Raw genomic sequence first — 20358 nt, 5'->3', positions numbered from 1 at the left:
TCTCAATTTTTTTTCAACTGAACCACCTCAAAAGTGGTGACACATGAGAATCTTCTTCATTGATCATATTATTGAATAGATTAAGACATACTGGACAGTACCAGAAGAAATTAATTCTTAGCTTATTTAAAAATTTTTCTTGAAATTTCAGAAAATATATACTTCCTAGAGAATACTGACTTCTGAAAAAACTACTAATGAAATGCATAAATTTGTCTTTCAAATATAATATTATGCCACCTTGGACCCAGAAGATATGTATATTAAAAATATACTTTTAAACTGACTCTTTTTCTTCTTTGTGGGAGTGAAAGTCAGGCCATTTCAGAAACTGCATTACCTCAGGACACTTAGATTATATTCTTGGTCTAGACTGCCTTTGGAAGAAGGCAGTCATGGGAGTGGACACCAAGCCATGTAAGGACAAGTTCTAATCTTCTTAAAACCACCTTATGACCCACTCTCTCGCATAAGAGCCACAAACTTAATTTTCAATAAGCAAATTAATCGCAAAGCAAAGCCAATTACATATGCATCTAAAATACGCAATGGAAGCCAAGAATTGTTAAGTCATATTGTCTGTCCTCAGGTTGCTTGTAATACAGAGCTAGTGATTATGGCATTTAATGTTTAATTTGTTATGTCTGATATCGAGGAATGACACTGATATATCTGCTGAAGAGCTGGAGGAATCATGCTCCCTGACTTCAGATGATACTACAAAGCCACAGTAATAAAAACAGTATGACACTGGCACAAAAACAGATACATAGATCAATAGAATGGATAGAAAGGCCAGAAATAAACCCATACACTTACGGCCAAATAATCTACAACAAAGGAGGCAGGAATATATAATGAAGAAACGTCTCTTCAACAAGTGGTACTGGAAAAACTGGACAGCTACATGTAGAAGAATGAAATTAGAACATTCTCTAACACCATATACAAATATAAACTCAAAATGAAGTAAAGACCTAAGAATAAAACCAGATACTATAAAACTTTTAGAGGAAAACATAGGCAGAACAGTCTTTGACATAAATTGCAGCATATCTTCTTTTATCCACCTCCTAGAGTAATGAAAATAAAAACAAAAATAAATGGAACCTAATTAAATTAAAAGTTTTACAAAGCAAAAGAATCCATAAAAAAATGAAAAGACATTGCACAAAAAGAGAGAAAATATTTGCAAACAAAGCAACCAAAAGGGATTAATCTCCAAAATACACAAACAGCTCATAGAGCTCAGTATCAAAAAAACAAGCTACCCATTCAAAAAACTGGTAGAAGATCTAAGGAGACATTTCTCCAAAGACATACAGATGGTCAAAAAGCACATGAAAACATTCTCAACATTGTTAATCATTAGAGAAATGAAAATCAAAATTATAATGAGATATCACCTCACACCAGTCAGAATTGCCATCATCAAAAAGTCTACAAATAATAAAGCGCTGGAAAGGATGTGGAGAAAAGGGAACCCTCCTACACTGTTGGTGGGAGTGTAAATTGGCACAGCCACTAAGGAGAACAGTATGGAGGTTGCTTAAAAAACTAAAACTAGGACTACCATAGCATCTGGCAGTCCTATTCCTGGGCATATACCTGGAGAAGACCATAATCCTAAAAGATGCATGTACCCAATATTCACTGCAGCACAATTTACAAGAGCCTAGACATGGAAGCAATTCAAGTGTCCATAAACAGATAAAAGAGATGTGGTATATATAAACAATAGAATACTACTCAGCTATAAAAAGAATGAAATAATGCCATGTGCAACAACATGGACAGACCTAGAAATTATCATATTAAGTGAAGTCAGACAGAAAGGCAAATATATGATATCCCTTACATGTGGAATCTTTCTTAAAAATGATACAGATGTTTGACAGAAAACAACAAAATTCCATAAAGCAATTACCCTTCAATTAAAAAATAAATTTAATTTTTTAAAAGATACAAATGAACTTATTTACTAGACAGAAATAGACTCACATAAAAAACAAATTTATGGTTACTGAAGGGGATAATGGAGGGGGAATAAATTAGGAGTTTTGGATTAACATACACACACTACTATGTATAAATAGATAAACAACAAAGACCTACTGTATAGCACAAGGAACTGTACTCAAAAGCTGAAAAGAATCTGAAAAAGAATGTATGCATCTATAGATAAAAATATATAGATATATATAAATAGCTGAATCACTTTGTTGTACACATGAAACTAATACAACATTGTAAATTAACTATACTTCAATTTTTTTAATTAATAAAATAAAAAGCTTTAAAGCACCCACTCTTTAACCTTTTGCTCCACACACCTAAAAGGTAAAATTTAATCAGATTTAAATTTATAACCCAGATTACTGCAGTTCATTCAGAGTGGGATAGAGTGGGAATGATTAATATCAACCACAGTAGAGCGCCCACATAGGAATGATATGAATAGGTTCAACAAAATTTTTCCTTGTATTTGAGTCAGCCCCATCAGTATGGAAAAAACCTAAATGTACAACCACAAAATATATTCCATGTTATGTTTTCCAGGTGGTTAAAATTTTACTAGTGGCTAAAGATTTATTAGCACTTCAGATTTGCAGAGCTGAATAACACATTAGGAATTGTTACAGTTTTCATAGCCAAATGAAAGTAAACTAGGGTTCAACTTTCCAAAAGTGAATATTTTGTCATTAGTGTCATGTGCTCCTAATTAAAAGTGTGTATCAAAGATTTCCTAGGTAATTCTCTGTCAAAAAAAAATTCTCTCTGAGCCTCACTTTTCCTATCTTTAAAATACGTTAATATGATGATTAAAGTACATACAAGTGCTCTGTGAACTCCAAACTAATGTAGAAATTAATTTTGTTTACATTCAGTATGCTTCAAACCAATTAGAATTACCTGTCCTTTCAGCCCCACATCTTCTCCCTATTCTTCCTCACTGTACTTTAATTATTAGTGTAGGTGTATGATTGCCAGCTAAACCATCAAGATCAGATGTCCTTCTGGGCATGTTAATCCTGGGGAAACCTGAAAACTTCCCAAGGCTGTAGGTAAATAGATGGACTTAAGGGTTCAGTTTCCACTTTGACCTCCCACGTGTGGACTTGACTAAAACAGATCTGCCTGATAACATGTTCTTTTCTTCCTCTCCTTTCATTGTCACTCTTTTCCCACATTGCAGAAGAAAACCCAAGTCTCATCTATAACTGATCTCACTGTGGAAAATTGCTCTGTTATAGAAATCCTCCGAGACACAAAACAAAGAATTTCAAATACTGGAACTGGTGCTGAGAATGACAGTGGCCTTTTAAATTCAGGTAGTTTCCTGTTCTTAGCTTTCAACAAAATTAAATAAGGACCTATTGGAACATGACTTTGATCATGAAAATGTTTTTAATGGTAGAAATTAAAACTGCAAAATTTTAAGTGCTTACTTATTAATTCATTTTAAAATATCATTAACATGTACATGTTAAATTACACATTAATACAAATAATATCCTTTTTAAATTAAAAATAACTTTTTAATTTTATGAGAATGCTCAATTTAATTAACAACATTTAGTGAGAAGAATGGTTTTATCTTTGAACTCTCTTTCATGTCTGACTTAATAAGAGATACTAGGATTCTTTTATCTGCTTCTTTTTTTTCTTTAATTTATTTATTTTAATTGGAGGCTGATTACTTTACAATTTTGTAGTGGTTTTTGCCATACATTGACATGAATCAGTCATGGATTTACATGTGTTCCCCATCCCGATCCCCCCTCCCACCTCCCTCCCCATCCCATCCCTCTGGGTCTTCCCAGTGCACCAGCCCTGAGCCCCCTGTCTCAGGCATTGAACCTGGACTGGCGATCTGTTTCACACTTGATAATATACATGTTTCAATGCTATTCTCTCAAATCATCCCACCCTCGCCTTCTCCCACAGAGTCCAAAAGTCTGTTCTATACATCTGTGTCTCTTTTGCTGTCTCACATATAGGGTTATCACTACCATCTTTCTAAATTCCATATATATGCATTAATATACTGGATTGGTGTTATTCTTTCTGACTTATTTCACTCTGTATAACAGGCTCCATTTTCATCCACCTCATTAAAACTGATTCAAATGTATTCTTTTTAATGGCTGAGTAATATTTCATGGTGTATATGTACCACAGCTTCCTTATCCATTCATCTGCTGATGGGCATCTAGGTTGCTTCCATGTCCTGGCTATTATAAACAGTGCTGCGATGAACATTGGGGTACACATGTCTCTTTCAGATCTGGTTTCCTCGGTGTGTATGCCCAGGAGTGGGATTGCTGGGTCATATGGCAGTTCTATTTCCAGCTTTTTAAGGAATCTCCACACTGTTCTCCATAGTGGCTGTACTAGTTTGCATTCCCACCAACAGTATAAGAGGGTTCCCTTTTCTCCACACCCTCTGAGAAGAATGGTTTTATCTTTGAACTCTCTTTCATGTCTGACTTAATAAGAGATATTAGGATTCTCTTATCTGCTTCTGCATTCAATCTTCATCTGTCACCATATCACATATGTAGCTGATGCAAAATTCTATTACATACTCTTCACAGGATGAGAATGAAAAAAGAAAATAAAGTCTTTATATTATTATAAAAATAATTTTACCTCACTGACCTGTCAGAACAATCTCAGGAGGCCCCAAGAATCCTCATCATATTTTGAGAATAACTTTGGATGATGTTGCATTCATATTTTTAATCCTCTCCCTGGTTATATATTGAAAATGGTGCCATGTGTGGATGACTTTAAACACAGACATTCTCATTGCTTATTTTACCTAGTTTGTGCCCTACAAAAACAATAACTCTGATAGAAAAAAATCAATTTTGTTCAATTCCCACCAAAAAAGAAAAAAGCAATAGTACATGTATAATTTTATGTGCTGTAATATCAAACACATCCCTAGCAGAAAAGAACTTCCCTTTTTAAAGGAGGCATTGGTGAAAACTGAAACCTCTGCTTCTGATTTTACTATCTGGTTGGTAGAATTTTACACAGACTAGCTTCTGGCTTCAAACATTACAGATCTTTCTCCTCCTTCATCACTCCTACTTCTGCTGCCAAGCACCACGAGACAAGTTCATATGGCAATGCCAACTTTCACCTTTCACTTTGGGTCCCTACACTTGGTACATTGAGACAGCAGTGGGTAGGAGTATTCCTGAAGACATTTCTCAAATGAAACAACCAGAGCAACTTATTCACAAGCTACATACATATGCCCTACTGAATCCAAATTCAGTGTCTCCACAATTAAACCTTTCTGAAGCAGATCTCAAAAATGCCTGTGATTATCCCAACACCACTGACACAACATATGTATGGTGAAAGAAAAGTCAATGTTGAGAGAAACAGATGTCTTCACTGGTTATGGCTTAAATATGTTACATTTGCAAGAGCTACAAACATAAGACCCCATGAACACACTGCTAGCATCCTCTTAGGGCCCTGAAAGGAGCCTGTAAGTGAAAGGCACTGTAGCTTAAACTTAAACGTTATTAGCTTTATAATTAATCTGTCTTTGCCTCACTACTTTTCTCAGTTGTGTTTGCCCTTTCTTCCCCTATATTGTGTATTCTTTTTTGCAATAATCCTATTTATGTCCTTACTAGAAGGCAAAAAGTTCATAATATGACCTCTCTTGTTCTAGGTGACAAATTCTGCTTGGAGTACATAGCAAAGGGAAATATTAGATACTGAGCATTCTATGTAAGGAGTGCAAAATATTTTTGGAAAATTGAACTCTAATTTACTCATGGTAAGGTAAGTGGATACCAGAATCCAGAGAGAAGTGTCTCCAGTAGAAACACAACATGAATCAAATATGCAATTTAAAATTTTCTGGTAGTTGCATGAAAAAGATTAAAAGAAGGTGAAGTCAATTTTAATAATATATTTTATCTAACCCAATACATATATATTAAAGCCTGATATATATACAATCAAAAAATTAACGATGTATCTTGCTTTTTTTTTTTGGTTACTAAATGTTTGGAATTAGATATGTATTTCCATTTGCATCTCAATTTTAACTAGTCACTTTTCAAGTGCTTAAAAACCACATTTGGCTAGTGGCTACCATATTGAACAGTGCAGGTCTAAATATAATGGAAGAAGAAGCACAGAGTTAAAAGTAACACCCCTATTGAACAACAGAGAATCTAAAACTTGGTATAAGTAACATTTCCAGTGTCACCTAGGAGCTACCATTTGGTGGAGATAAGATTGGAACACGGGTTTGCATTACAAGTTATAAAGTTAAAAGAAACTTTTCTAAATTACCAAAAATAAAAATCAAATTTAATCAAACATGTTAGAGAAAAGACTAGATCACAAAATGATAATATATAATCATGGTCATATGAAGAGAGAGAAAAGAATCTAGACACTGACTTTACACCTTTCACAAAAGTTAAATCAAAATGGCTCATAGGCCTAAATGTAAAATGCAAAAGTAAAGATTCCTAGAATATACAAAAAGAATACATGTACATGACTTTAGATTTGGTGATGACTAAATATGATATCAAAAGTACTCTCCTTGAAAGAGAAAGCAGTAAGATAGACTTTTATTAAAGTTAACTTTTTCTGCTCTATCAAAGCTAGTGTTAAGAGAGTAAAATGACAAGACAGAGACTGGGAGAAAATCTCAGCAAAATGCATGTCTGACAAAGGACTGGTCTCCAAAATGTACAAAGAATTCATAAAATTCAACAATAACAAAATAACCCATTTTTTTTTTGATAAGTCAAAAGATCTAAACTCACATCCCCCCCCCAAAAAAAAGCATAAAGATGGCAATTATTTGGACTATGGGTAAAAATACTCAACCTCATATGACAGCATGAAATTGCAAACTCAGAAACAATGAAATGTTGAACACATATTAGAAAGGTTAAAACCTGCACATTGGTAAAAGTAATTGCTGCTAAGAATGTAGAGCAACAGGAATTCTCATCCATGGCTGGTAGAAGTGCAAAATGACATAGCCACTTTGTTTTTTGGTGGTTTTTTTTCCATCTATTTTTATTAGTTGGAGGCTAATTACAATATTGTAGTGGTTTTTGCCATACATTGACATGAATCAGCCATGGATTTACATGTGTTCCCCATCCCGATCCCCTCTCCCGCCTCCCTCTCCATCCCATCCCTCTGGGTCTTCCCAGTGCACCAGCCCTGAGCACTTGTCTCATGCATCCAACCTGGACTGGTGATCTGTTTCACCCTTGATAGTATACTTGTTTCAATGTTATTCTCTCAGAACATCCCACCCTCGCCTTCTCCCACAGAGTCTAAAGTCTGTTCTGTACATCTGTGTCTCTTTTTCTGTTTTGCATATAGGGTTATCGTTACCATCTTTTTAAATTCCATATATATGTGTTAGTATACTGTAATGGTCTTTATCTTTCTGGCTTACTTCTCTCTGTATAATGGGCTCCAGTTTCATCCATCTCATTAGAACTGATTCAAATGAGTTTTTTTAACAGCTGAGTAATATTCCATGGTGTATATGTACCACAGCTTCCTTATCCATTCGTCTGCCGATGGACATCTAGGTTGCTTCCATGTCCTGGCTATTATAAACAGTGCTGCAATGAACACTGGGGTACATGTGTCTCTTTCAGATCTGGTTTCCTTGGTGTGTATGCAAAATGGCATAGCCACTTTGGAAGACAGTTTGGCAGTTTCTTACAAAACTTAAAATACTTTAGCCACGTGATCTGGCAGTTGCACGCCTTAATATTTACCCAAATGAGTTGAAAACTTAACAATCACATAAGAATCTGCATACAAATGTCTACAGCAGCTTTACTCGTAATCACCCAACTTGGAAGCAAACAAGATGTTCTTCAATACATGAATGGATAACCAAACTGTGGTACAGCATACAACAAAATAATTAAGATTCTGCTATCAAGTCACAGAAAGTCAGGAAGTAGTCTTAAATGCAAACTGCTAAGCAAAAGAAGCCAATCTGCAGAGGATATGCAGTGTACGATTCAAGATGGACGACATTTCTGAAAAGGCAAAACTGTAGCGACAATAACATGACCAGTGACTGCCGCATTTTGGGGAGCAGGTAGGAACAGGTGAACCACGGGAGGTTTTTAGGGCAATGAAACTACTGTGTATGAAACTGAGGGTGGGTACACATCATCATTTGTCAAGACCGATACAACATAAAGGATAAACCCTAATGTAAGTATGCGATTTAGTTAATAAAAATGTATCATTATCGGATCATCTATTGTAACAAATAAGCCACACTAAAGCAAGCTGTTAACAATAAAATTAACTGTGGGAGAGAGAAAAGAGAATAAAAGGGAACTTTCTGTACTTTTACACTCAATTTTTCTGTAAACCTAAAACTGATATTTTAAGTCTATTAATTTTTAAATATATCCCCAAAATTACTGGCTAGTATTTTAAAACAGTAGCCCACAATATTTGCAAATTGGTAGTTTGCTGGAAATGACTGAGATAGAAAATATCGCCCCCTAGTGGCTCTGAGAAAGAAAAACTACAAGTGTAATGAAGCAGCTAGAGCCAAGGAAACGCACTCCAGGGTTCTTGCCTGGAGAATCCCAGGGACGGACGGGGGAGCCTGGTGGGCTGCCGTCTATGGGTTCGCACGGAGTCGGACACGACTGAAGCGACTTAGCAGCAGCAGCAGAGCCAAGGAAAAGGCAGCAACTGCCCCTTTGGTGGGAGAAGGTAGTTCTAAAAACAGATTAAGTCTCAAATATGATGGCCATCCATAAATCCAAGTAATAAGTCAAGTAGTCAGGAAGAAGGGTGACTAAGGACAACATTTAAGAAAAATCAGAGTGAGTAAATATATAAGGGACTGATGCCTTATTAATACCACGGGAGGGACTCGGAACGAAGGAAACCAAATTCTATAAATCCTTCCACTGGCTAAGTATCCCTGGGGTAGGAAAACCTCTGCGGACCGGGAAAAATGTCTCACTAAAAGGGCCATAAAAACGCATGCCTGCGAAACAACTAAGCCTTTTTGCCACAACTTTTGAGCCAGTGCATTTGTATAATTCAATCCCTGGTTGGGGAACTAAAATCCTGCAAGCCACACAGCAGGATTAATTAATTATTTTTAAAAAAATAAAAAGCAAAGCACACTATCATACCACGTCTACAAAAAAATACCCACTATTCTTTGGAGCTGGTGGAGTCTGTCAGCCAGTCACCAGCTGATAATGATGACTCTGTTTTTTGAAGTAGAAGCAAATAAAAAAAGTTTAATTTTTTGTAATTATAAATTATAAGAAATTTTATAAGAAAGAAAATTAGTCACACAAACTCCATCATTCATATTTTACAAGCATTAGCACTTTGATAAATACTTTCCAGTCACTTTTTTCTGTGAATATTTTATGTTTTTTTTTTTACAAAGTTCAGTTTATTCTGCAGTAGTATATACTGTTATGTAACATACTTTTTCCATTTAACTATTATATATACCATAAGTATTTTCTGCTGTAATTTCGCTAAAACAATTTCAGTCTCTAAATTGTCTTCCATTTTATCAATTAATCATAATTTATACAACCAATTCCCTAATATTTGAAAGGGATTTTGTACAGTAAGAAATCTTTAATGATCTCTGTTGATCTGTCTGTGTGAGAAGTGAGGCTGCAACTTCATGGCAAATAGATGGGGGAAAAATGGAAACAGCGACAGACTTCATTTTCTTGGGCTCCAAAATCACTGAGGACAGTGACTGCAGCCATGAAATTAACAGATGCTTGCTCCTTGGAAGAAAAGCTACAACAAACCTAAACAGCATATTAAAAAGCAGAGACATCACTTTGCCAACAAAGGTCCATATGGTCAAAGCTATGGTTTTTCCAGTAATCATGTATGGATGAGAGAATTGGACCATAAAGAAGGCTGAGCGCCAAAAAACTGATGATTTCAAACTGTGGTACTAGAGAAGACTCTTGAGAATCCTTGGACAGCAAGGAGATCAAATTGATCAATCCTAAAGGAAATCAATCCTGAATATTCATTGGAAGGACTAATGCTGAAGTGCCAGTATTTTGGCCACCTGATGTGAAGAGCCGACTCACTGGAAAAAACACTGATGTTGGGAAAGATTGAAAGCAGGAGGAGAAGGGGATGACAGAGGATGAGATGGTTGGATGGCATCGCCAATTCATTGGACATGAGTTTGAGCAAACTTTGGGAGATAGTGAAGGACAGGGAAGCCTGGTGTGCTGCAGACCATGGGGTTGCAGAGTTGGACACAACTGAGTAACTGAACAACAACAAATCATGGGGAGATTCTTTTCTTCCTTCTCCCTACCTGAAAATGAGTGTCAGTGAGATGATTTGTTATGTTTTCTTTCATCCCTCCCCATTATAGTGACATGGCTACCAGGGGTAAGAGCGTAGGAGAAGCATTTGGTAGAGAAGAAAAAGTAAGTATAGGAAGGGAGGAGAGATTTTCTTGGGATAATACCAAATGTAAGACCAGTTAAGAGGTGGTGCATCTTGGCAATGTCGAAGATATGAACTTGCTGGTAGATGCTCCACCCATCAGACGAGATCCCCACCTCAATGAACTGCATCCAGTGGAAAATGAACTGGCTTCTGAAATCTGGTACAAGAAAGAGTAGGGCCCTAGATTAAAGGAATCTAGAAGCCATGGAAAAGATTTACGTCCCAAGAGAAGGCTTGTTTGTTTTTGTTTTTTTTCCTACAAAATATAAAGTAATACAGAGGTATAAGCTGTTACTTCCATGAGAGATGAAGGGTCTGTTGTCTGAAAAACTAGTGAGGATAACGGAACCCTTGGTACCTGTGGAGTTGTGTGGGTTGAAGGACTTGTCTCTGCCCTGAAAGACTGTTTTGTACATCCTGTGTCACTGTGTATGCTTGATCAGCTGATGTATGATTGCTTTCTTCATCTTCCTCCACTCCAAGGAATATAGTTGTGGGGTTACAATGAGGGGAAAATCCATGTACTGTAATAACTGTAGACATATTTGTTTAATCACTGTTCAAATCAGACTTTGTGTCAGCAAGCTTCTCACGGTTAATTGTCAATCATTTAACTCCTCCACACCCCGTCTGTCCCACACACTGTAATTGTAGTCTGATTTGCTTTTCAAAGTAATGTCTCACCAGGCTAATTGAAGCTAGCTGCAGCAACACAATCTCCAGAAACTTGCTTAGAAAAGCTTTCCCTCATGCCAAGCAAGTGGCTACTAGATGAGTCTGCTGAGAGTTATGAGCTTGCATTCTCGTATCTGATGAAATCTTGGTCTCTGAACCACTATAATAAAATGCACATTTAATTTTTGCTTAATCGTCACAAGTTATTCTAAATGCTTTAAAGAAGCCAAACAGGGGACATACTGTAGGGTCAAGAGTACACACAACATACTCAAAATGAAATCATCTTCCTTCATGTTCCTCTTCTTGCATCCTCTATTTTTATCAGTAGTCCCACCATATTCCACATCACCAAAGTTCATAATCATTATAACACTTTACGCTTCCCTCTTCTCCTGTCCATTACATCCAATCAGATGCCAATCCTCTCCATGGCTGCTTTCCAATCCCCTTGTAAAATTGTAAAAAAGATTTAATGAAAGTATATATTTAGAAAATAATTGGCAAATTCTTTAGCATATTTTAAGAATGCAATAATGGCTGGGTGTTATTATTATTTTCATAAGTATTACCCTGAGTATGACCCTGTTTTCTGACATGTAAAGACAAGATAAGACTCTTGAGAGTCCCATGGACAGTAAGGAGATCAAACCAGTCAATCCTAAAGGAAATCAACCCTGACTATTCACTGGCGGACTGATGCTGAAGCTGAAGCTCCAATACTTTGGCCACCTAATGGGAAGAGCCAACTCATTGGAAAAGACCCCAGCATTGGTAAAGATTGAGATCAGGAGGAGAAGGGGGTTACAGAGGATGAGATGGTTGGATGGCATGATCGACTCAATGGACATGAGCTTGAGCAAACTTCAGGAGATGGTGAAGGACAGGGAAGCCTAGCGTGCTGCAGTCCAAGGGGTCGCAAAGAGTTGGACACGACTGATTGAGTGAACAGCAGCAACAAGAACAAGAGAATTTGACTTTCCACATTCACTTTTAGAGAGTGTAAGAAAGTTTCAGGAAGGTAGAGAAGAGTACCAGCCAATAACTGGCTTTGTATCCTTAGAACTTAATGAATATCCCAGAGTCTATATTTTGAAATCCCAATACAAGGCTGCTGATAATAAGTAGCCTATCTCATAAGGTTGGTCAGCTTGAGATGAAATATAAATTTAAAACTCCTTTGCAAGATATAAAGTAATATACAAACACATACTGTTATTTCCATCCTCTTTTTTTTAATTACAAAGTGAAAATAAGCAGACTGGGAAACACGATGACCAAGATTTTAAAACTCTACTGATTATGAAGAGAAGGTTCAGAACTGTCTATGATTCTGTATAATATGTAATTTTCATCTCACATGAGCAATGCTTTGCAGAAAGACCTTCTGACAGTGAAGGAGTGACTCTGTACAGCAATACTTTTATATTCTGGAATGAAATGGTCACTCTTTACAAAAGAAAAACCTAACTTCATTTATTTTTTTTTACTTCTTTTTCATGAAGATGGTTAGGATTACAGTCCCATGCTGAGGACTGAATCAAGATAAAGAGGCATAGTTAAACTTTTTCCTTGGTAGTATAAAAAGCTTGTTTCAGCCTCTTATTTGGAAATAATTTTAAACTTACAGAAGTGTTGCAAAGCTAGTATAGTGAGTTTCTATATACTTTCCAAACAACTTCCCATAATGTTAGTATCTCACATAAGTATGCTTTAATCATCAAACTAAGAAATTTACATTAGCACAATATTAATAACTAAGTTATAGACTTTATGCAGGTTTCATCAGTTCTTCCTCTACTATTCTTTTTCTGTTCCAGGATATGTTTTAAGGTCCCACACTTCATTTAGTTGCCATTTTCCTTCAGTTCAGTTCAGCTCATTTCAGTCTCTCAGTCGTGTCCGACTCTTTGCGACCCCATGAATCGCACCACGCCAGGCCTCCCTGTCCATCACCAACTCCCGGAGTTTACTCAAACTCACGCCCATTGAGTCGGTGATGCCATCCAGCCATCTCATCCTCTGTCGTCCCCTTCTCCTCCTGCCCTCAATCCCTCCCAGCATCAGGGTCTTTTCCAGTGAGTCAACTCTTCGCGTGAGGTGGCCAAAGTATTGCAGTTTCAGCTTCAGCATCAGTCCTTCCAGTGAACACCCAGGACTGATCTCCTTCAGGATGGACTGGTTGGATCTCCTTGCAGTCCAAGGGACTCTCAAGAGTCTTCTCCAACACCACAGTTCAAAAGCATCAATTTTTCGGTGCTCAGCTTTCTTCACAGTCCAACTCTCACATCCATACATGACCACTGGAAAAACCATAGCCTTGACCAGATCGACCTTTGTTGGCAAAGTAATGACTCTGCTCTTTAATAGGCTGTCTAGGTTGGTCATAACTTTCCTTCCAAGAAGTAAGCATCTTTTAATTTCGTGGCTGCAATCACCATCTGCAGTGATTTTGGAGCCCCAAAACATAAAGTCAGCTACTGTTTCCACTGTTTCCCCATCTATTTCCCATGAAGTGATGGGACCATTTTCCTTAGCCACTTCTAATTGATGACAACTCAGTCTCTCCTTGCCTTTAATGACCTTGACATTTTTGAAGAGTACTGGTCAGGTGTTTTGCAGGCTTCCCAGTTAGCTGAGTGGCAAACAATCTGCCTGCCAATGCAGGAGACACCAGAGACACAGGTTTGACCCCAGATTGGAAAGATACCCTGGGGAAGGAAATGACAACCTGCTCCAATATTCTTGCTTGGAAAATCTCATGGACAAAGAAGCCTGGCAGGCTAACAGTCCATGGGGCCGCAAAGAGTTAGACACGACTGAGCAACTGAACATACACACATATCTCAATCTGAATTTTCCCAGTGTTTTCTCATAATTGGATTGAAGTTATAAATTTTGAGGAAGAATACCATAGAGGTGAACATGCCCATCCTGAGGAAGTAAATGGTGTCAATATGTTTTATGTGATACTTAAGTGGTACCTGCTAGATTTTTCCACTATAAAATTTACTGTTTCTCTTTGGACTAAGTAAGCATTGGGGGAGATAATTTTTGGCTATGCAAATATTTTGTTTCTCCTTAAAGTTCTGATCAAAATTTTAACATTCATCTGTGGATCTTGCCTGCACAAATGGTTCCTATGGCATTCTGATGGTACTTTTCTATTTCCATCATTCCTTCTACATTTATTAATTGGAATTCTTATGTAAGGAAAAGCTGTCCCCCTCTCCCCCAAATGAACCTTATTTGCTTTGTCACCAAAAACAATCACTGTTCAACTCTTTGCATGATTTATGATCCAAATGTCCTGACTTCCTTACAGAGTAATCAAGGGAACTGAGTAAGATAGAACACATACAGGGTAAGCATTCAATGAATGTGCATCCCGTTCCTTCCACTACCCACTGTCTAACATCCAGATGAGTCCAATGTCTGAGCCCTATAGTTAGCACTCAATCAACCATAATTGATGAAACTTTTTATCATTAGTTAATTTTGCATACATGTGACCACACCAAATAGATTGTAATGCCCCCAAGATGAGCAAACAGACTTCCTATGGTTACATGGATTTACAGCACTGATACAGTATACTATACAGAGACAGTCAGAAAATGTACTGAGTGAATGAATGGATATTTGATAAATGCTAAGAAAAGAGATATGTATGCTAAGAGTCCTAAATAAGGATCAGTTTAAATGTTTTCCTTTGTTCAAACCATTCTCCCCTATCTCCCTTTCATGTCACTTGCTTCTAGATTGATTTAAACTGCAACATCAATAGATCTCTTTTTCATAGTTCATTCATGCTCCTTTTTAAATCCATCAGGTTTTTTGCATCTTCAAAACAACTCAGAAAACAGCCCTAATTTTAAAACAGGCAAAGGATGGAAATGGACAATTCAAAAAGAGCCAAAAAAGCACAATAGACATTTGGAAGAGAAAGTTTAAATTCAAAAGTTGAGCCTCTGCAAGTTTGAACTTTAAGGAATGTTCAAAACACCAGAGGATCTTGTTAAAATATAGATCCTGATTCAATGAGGCAAAGAAAGGATCAGAGATAGTCTGCATTTCTCATAATCTCCAAGCGATGACAATGTTGCTGAACTTGAGGGCCACACTTTGAGCACTCAAACTGTAACCATAATGATGAGGGCTGAAAACAGCTGTGTGCTGTATGTAACTCATTCTGCTGTAGATCAGTACGACCTTTTGGAAAGTAGTTTGTCTTTTTAAGCTAGATTTTATTGAAGAGATAAAATTGTGATTTTAAGAGTAATTAATGAAACACTATGTGTTAAAAATATAATAGGAAAAAATATATAACAGGAAAATGCTTACACTATAATGCCAATTGTTTTAGTTTTATTAAGGTATAGTTGACATATAAAATTGCAAGATAATTAAAATGTATGTTGTGGTGATTTGGTAGACATATATATTATGAAAAGCTTTCTCCATCTAGTTAATTAACACATCCTTTTTCTTTTTCTTTTTTTTAAGAAAACATAAGTTTTACTCTCTTAGCAAATTTCAGTTATACATACAGTCTTATCAACTACAATTATCATCCTATACTTTAGATCCTCAGACTTTAGTCAGCTTATAATTAGAAGTTTGTACCCTTTTTCTAGCCTCTCCCCCTGCCCCCCAACAGCCCCCAGCCCCTGACAACCACATCTCTACTCTACGAGTCTGACTTATTTTTAAGATTCCACATATAAGTGACACCATGCAGTATTTCTTTCTCTGTCTGAGTTATTTTACTTAGCATAATGCTCTCGAATTCCATCTATGTTGACACAAATGGCAAGATTTCCTCCTTTCTGGTGATTGAATAGCATTTCACCACATAATAATGTGCATATATATATATATATGTGTGTGTGTATATATATATATATATATATATATATATATATATATATATCGCATGTATACACATGTATCTTTTTTATCCATCTTTCTGTTAATGGATAACATAACATTAAATTTAAAAATAATGCAAATTATACAAATAGTATAAGTTTAATTATTGATCAATTCAATAGTTTAATTATTTAGTGCCTATACGTGCCAAGCACTATTCTAATAGGTGCTTGGAATAATTTAGTAAATAATGCCAAAATCCCTTTCCTTGAGTATCTTACATCCTATATGATTATCACGCATTTAAAAACAAAAATAGAGCTCTTTCCCATCTTGCAAGATGGCGGGTGAAAAGGCTGAGAAGCCAAATACTAAGGAGAAAAAACCCGAAGCCAAGAAGGCTGATGCTGGCAACAAGGCTAAAAAGGTGAAAATGGTGAAGAAAGTTAAGAAGGGGAAGCCCCACTGCAGCCAAAACCCTGTTCTGGTCAGAGGAATTGGCAGATATTCCTGATCACCCGATTCCAGAAAAGTCCTGTACAAGAGAAAGTATTCAGCAGCTAAATCCAAGGTCGAAAAGAAAAAGAAGTTCGGGTTCTTGCTACTGTCACAAAACCAGTTGGTGGCGACGAGAATGGTGGTACCCGAGTGGTCAAACTTCGCAAAATGCCTAGGTATTATCCTACTGAAGATGTGCCTCGGAAACTGTTGAGTCGTGGCAAGAAAGCGTTCAGTAAGCACGCGAGGAAGCTGCGCGCCAGCATCACTCCTGGGACCGATCTGATCATCCTCACGGGGCGCCACGGAGGCAAGAGGGTCGTTTTCCTGAAGCAGCTGGGCAGTGGCTTGCTACTTGTGTCTGGGCCTCTATCCCTCAATCGAGTTCCTCTGCGCAGAACACACCAGAAATTTGTCATTGCCACCTCCACCAAAATCGATATCAGTGGTGTGAAAATCCCAGAACATCTCACTGACACTTACTTCAAGAAGAAGAAGCTGCATAAGCCGAGACACCAGGAGGGTGAGATCTTCCACACAGAGAGAGAGAAATACGAGATCACAGAGCAGCGCAAGGTTGATCAGAAAGCTGTGGACTCACAAACGCTGCGAAGAATCAAAGCTGCCCCTCAGCTCCAGGGCTACCTCCGCTCTATGTTTGCTCTCACAGATGGAATTTATCCTCACAAAGCAGTATTCTGAACTTCTTGCAAAGAACCTAATTAAATAATTTGTCCATTTCAAAAAATAAATAAATAATAAAATTTAAAAAAAAAACAATATATACAGTCAAATGTGAGTCAAAGTTAGTTTTGAGCGGCCTTTATTTTCTTCTTTAAATGTTTTGGTAGTTCCATGTTTCAAAGTCGTATAAAAATAGATATTTTCTTCATAAATATTATCGACATGGTATCAAGATTAGTTAACATTCCGCAAGTAGTCTTTTCTGCTGCTGCTGCTAAGTCACTTCAGTCGTGTCCGACTCTCTGCGACCCCATAGACGGCAGCCCACCAGGCTCCGCCGTCCCTGGGATTCCCCAGGCAAGAACACTGGAGTGGGTTGCCATTTCCTTCTCCAATGCGTGAAAGTGAAAAGTGAAAGTGAAGTCGCTCAGTCGTGTCCGACTCTTAGCGACCCCATGGACCACAGCCTAGCAGGCTCCTCCATCCATGGGATTTTCCAGGCAAGAATACTGGAGTGGGGTGCCAAAGACTTAAATTAAGCCATCTTGGCAATTTCAAATATATCTGTTGGTTTTTTGTTTTGTTTTTTACTAGAAATATCTTTCTGATGCTGGGAAAGATTGAAGGCAGGAGAAGGGGATGACCAAGGATTAAGACGGTTGGATGGCATCAAACTCAATGGACATGAGTTTGATAACCTCAAGCAGATAGTGAAGGACAGGGAAGCCTGGCATGCTGCCGTCCATAGGGTCGCAGAGTCGGACACGACTGAGCGACCAAACTGATCCTCCTTTCCCCAAATTGCTTTCTAATCCTGTGGTGGATCTTGGACTCCCTCTGCTGGCCAGACAGCATCAACAGAAGGCTGTGTGATGGTGGGTTAGTCGTTAAGTCTTATTGGACTCTTAAAACCCTACGGACTGTAATCCACCAGGCTCCCCTATCCATGGGATTCTCCAGGCAAGAACACTAGAGTGGGTGGCCATTCCCTTCTCCAGGGGATCTTCCCAACCCAGGAACCGAACCCAGGTTTCCTACACTGTAGGCAGATTCTTTATCGACTGAGTTAAGAGGAAAGATACAAGAGAAGATTGAATTGAGAATAAATCTAGAAAATCAGAGCACAACTACCCTCCACAGCAGTCCCTCATTCATTCAATCAAAAGACACTGAATGGATGCCTACTATGTATTAGACATGATCCTTGGTGCTGTAAATACAAAATAAATAAGATACAATCTCAGTCCTTAAACTTGTCCTATACTTTTCTCCAGGAAATTGTCAAGTCCCAGAAGATTTTATGAGCCTGGGACTCAAGAAAAAAGTCTGCTCTGCCTTGACAGGATGACTGGTATGTATTTATGCTGGACTATGAAAATAACATGTTTCTGTGAAAATCAGGGACACCTTTCTACAGTACCCTCTGAAGTGAAGTGTTAGTCGCTCAGTAGTGTCCAACTCTTTGAGAGCATATGGACTGTAGTCTACCAGATTCCTCTGTCCATGGGATTCTCTGGGCAAGAATAGTAGAGTGAGTTGCCATTTCCTTCTCCAGGGGATCTTCCCAATCCAGGGACTGACCCCAGGTCTCCAGGATTATAGACAGATTCTTTACCAGCTGAGCCACCAGGGGAGCTCTGGAAGATACTAAAATATTTAAGCTTCAGATTGCCCGAAACTAAGACAGTTGACATAAAGGAAGAGATCTAGACATTAAAAGATAAAAGTAACCCAAAACCATGAGAAGTTTGGGATTAAAATGTGGTCGGCTGCCCTAAGAAAAATCAGATATGTGCTTGATTCTTTCCTAACACTGGACATGATTTAAAGATTTACATTGCTGCAAGGCTGTGAAACTTCACAGAACAAAAATTCCAGAGATGCTCATTCTTACCCCCTTCATTACATGACCAGCAGCTACCTGTTTGATCTGAAAAGCAGGCGTGATATCACAGGAATGACATTTGTGAAATGAATATTCCCTACAACTGATGTTTAAACCACAAATGGCCATGGTGACAGCTGGAATTTGAACTCTGCTTAAACGTCTCCTAGTAAACTGATTCCCTGATGGCTCAGATGGTAAAGAATCTGCCTGCAATGCAGGAAACCCGGGTTCAATCCTTGGGTCAAGAAGATCCCCTGGAAAAGGGAATGGCAACCTACTCCAGTATTACTGCATGGAGAATTCCATGTGCAGAGAAGCCTGGAGGGCTATAGTCCATGGCATCACAAAGAGCTGGACACAACTGAGCAACTAACTTTTACTTTCACAATAAGTTGATACAACTTGCAAACTCACTGTCTTTTTATCAAGAATTCTGATTCTTTTGAGTTATGATAGTATAAAAATTATAGAAACATGAAAAACTACAGAGGTGTGAATTTTAGAGTAAGTTGACATCAGAACATTCCAATAACTTCTTAAGACTTTCTGAATAAAATCTGTAGCCTTTGGTTTAAAAGTCTCTACTAATTGGCTCTATCCAACAGAAGACCTCCACACTCTCCTTCAAATCACTATAATGCATTAGTTTTGCAGTAACTTAACTTAGCCTAAGCCTTTTTTACTGCTGCATATTGCAACCCTATGAACTGTACCCACCATGCTCTCTGTCCATGGGATTTTCCAGGCAAGAATACTGGAGTGGGTTGCCATTGCCTTCTCCAGGGGATCTTCCCAATCCAGGAACTGACCCCAGGTCTCCAGCATTATGGTCAGATTCTTTACCAGCTGAGCCACCAGGGGAGCTCTGGAAGATACTAAAATATTTAAGCTTCAGATTGCCCGAAACTAAGACAGTTGACATAAAGGAAGAGATCTAGACATTAAAAGATAAAAGTAACCCAAAACCATGAGAAGTTTGGGATTAAAATGTGGTCGGCTGCCCTAAGAAAAATCAGATATGTGCTTGATTCTTTCCTAACACTGGACATGATTTAAAGATTTACATTGCTGCAAGGCTGTGAAACTTCACAAAACAAAAATTCCAGAGATGCTCATTCTTACCCCCTTCATTACATGACCAGCAGCTACCTATTTGATGTGAAAAGCAGGCATGATATCACAGGAATGACATTTGTGAAATGAATATTCCCTACTGAAAGGTTGTTGCTGAA

General features: G+C 37.8%; 1 long non-coding RNA gene and 1 pseudogene across 1 annotated transcript in view; one reads left to right on the top strand and one right to left on the bottom strand.

The window, feature by feature from the left end:
* The window catches only part of LOC110124831 (uncharacterized), a 73365-nt gene that overhangs the window by 16974 nt on the left and 36033 nt on the right, over nucleotides 1-20358 (bottom strand). The window lies entirely within an intron of this gene.
* Nucleotides 16397-17277, top strand: LOC110124827 (large ribosomal subunit protein eL6 pseudogene; annotated as a pseudogene).

The sequence above is a fragment of the Odocoileus virginianus genome, chromosome 29 (genome assembly GCF_023699985.2).
Source record: "Odocoileus virginianus isolate 20LAN1187 ecotype Illinois chromosome 29, Ovbor_1.2, whole genome shotgun sequence".
Taxonomy (NCBI): Eukaryota; Metazoa; Chordata; class Mammalia; order Artiodactyla; family Cervidae; genus Odocoileus; species Odocoileus virginianus.
The sequence above is the reverse complement of the archived record's forward strand: the minus strand, read 5'-3'. Positions and strand labels throughout refer to the sequence as shown.